This window comes from Sinocyclocheilus grahami, unplaced genomic scaffold (genome assembly GCF_001515645.1).
Source record: "Sinocyclocheilus grahami isolate Dianchi unplaced genomic scaffold, SAMN03320097.WGS_v1.1 scaffold346.1, whole genome shotgun sequence".
NCBI lineage: Eukaryota > Metazoa > Chordata > Actinopteri > Cypriniformes > Cyprinidae > Sinocyclocheilus > Sinocyclocheilus grahami.
This window is the reverse complement of record NW_015505525.1, coordinates 2,029,683-2,031,738: the sequence shown is the minus strand read 5'-3', so window position 1 is coordinate 2,031,738 and position 2,056 is coordinate 2,029,683. Positions and strand designations below refer to the sequence as shown.

At 40.4% G+C, this 2,056-nt stretch overlaps 1 protein-coding gene across 1 annotated transcript in view; it reads right to left on the bottom strand.

The window, feature by feature from the left end:
* The window catches only part of LOC107548306 (multiple PDZ domain protein), a gene marked incomplete at its 5' end in the record, with an annotated part of 63,253 nt that overhangs the window by 15,171 nt on the left and 46,026 nt on the right, over nucleotides 1-2,056 (bottom strand). The gene's annotated exons all lie outside the window — the stretch shown is intronic.

The following is a 2,056-nucleotide window of genomic DNA, read 5'->3' as shown; positions in this document are numbered from 1 at the left end:
AAGAAATCCCGGCCGGACGCATTTTTGTAGGTCCAAAAAGAGGACATGTCCAGGGAAAAGAGGATGAATGGTCACCCTAATTTATAATCTATTGCTAATTGATGTATTATTTTCAAAGTAGCATATGGAACATATTTTCTGCCTCATTCTGTGACAAGAAGCCTCATCAGATCACAAAAGGAAGCATTTGACTGGTGTTGTGGAGTAAAAATATTATAATGTTCTCTTTTGCTGGACAACCGGTTTAGAAATGTGAATACAAGGGAGGTTTAGCTTCAGGCATTTTAATTTAAGCATGTTTAGCTTAGTTAACGGAAGGCTACCTGCTGCCATCAAAGCAAGTGTAATTAGGCTACTGCATTCACGCCTCCTCGAATGCTCTCATTTCCCGAGTTGTGCTTTTAAGTCGGAATGACAAGAAGCCTCATCAGATCACAAAAGGAAGCATTTGACTGGTGTTGTGGAGTAAAAATATTATAATGTTCTCTTTTGCTGGACAACCGGTTTAGAAATGTGAATACAAGGGAGGTTTAGCTTCAGGCATTTTAATTTAAGCATGTTTAGCTTAGTTAACGGAAGGCTACCTGCTGCCATCAAAGCAAGTGTAAATAGGCTACTGCATTCACGCCTCCCCGAATGCTCTCATTTCCCGAGTTGTGCTTTTAAGTCGGAATGTGAAAACAACATGGACACTCTCGTTACTACAAAGATGTGTTGGATTTGTATTATTAGTTTTCTGATTTGAGTTCACGTGCATTTTCTCAGTCAGGAAATAATTTTTCACGTGTGGTGCCAGTGATGATGTTTCTTACGTCCGTTTCGGAGAACCAGAGGACAAATATTTCAATCGATCGCTCAGGCATGGCACCGAAATGAGGCACTGTACATCTACATGTTCATGTATTTGGTCTTGGCAGAATACATCTGCTACGCTGCTGCTGCGGCAGAGCAAGTACCGAGACTTGCTACTGCCAATACATTCACAAGATGCTGCTGTAGCAGATCTATACAGGTGGAGCTGGGGAAGGTGGAGGGTTTCTGAAGCAAGCTGCAACTGCTACTGCAAGCACTAATCATATATTTGAATGTTGAGCAGCGAGCTCATTGGCTACCGATACAGGAGACAACCAATCAGCTGTGCCATGTGATAATGATGTCATTAGGTCAGATTGAGTTAGACCTATCGGACTGCGCCATCTAGAGTTTCATGCCAGAACTCTGTATTGCAATAGAAAACAGTTTTTTTTAATTGTAGTAATATTTTACAATATTATTGTTTTTTACTGTATTTTTGATCAAATAAATGCAGCTTTGGAGAGCATAAGACAATAAGTCAAAAAGCAAAAAAAATTAAATCACAAACATTTGTTTAAAATTAATCAATTTCAAAGTGAGTTTTAAAAATTCTTTAAAAGCGATGTAAATAAGGTCTTAATCAACAATATTCTCGAGGGCATGAAATCTTTAAAAATACATTGCTTTACTCATCAAGCAATTTGCTGTGGAGAATATCAATATTTCCTATGAGAGCGGGTTAACAGTAAGGGCAGTAGCATTTGAAAGCTGATGATCATTATCGCCTGACTCAAGTTATTGAATTGTGAATAAATGCAGCGTGCCTGGAGTCTGCAGGTGCGACCACCCTCAATTACTAACCTGAGGGACCTCCTGCAGAAATCTTAACACAGCAATTAACAACATAATTAAGTGGTAAAGTCATTGTGCCATTCTCCCACAGCAGAAACAAGAGTGCCATTGACCAGATGAAGGAGGGCTGGCCTCTGATTGATCGTCCGGTTGACTCGCTTGCACAGGCATTTATCACCCTCTCCAGGATAGAGCGAGAGAGAGAATATGTCTGTGTTTATAGGGTAGATGAGGTGCTTAGTCTTGGTAAAGTGTCAGAGGCCTTGTTTTTCACATCATTCCACCACCATGCTTCACTGTTGGGACTGTATTGGACAGGTGTGCCTGGTTGCCTGGTTTTCTCCACACATACCGCTTAGAATTAAGGCCAAAAAGTTCTATCTTGGTCTCATCAGACCATATTTCTCAC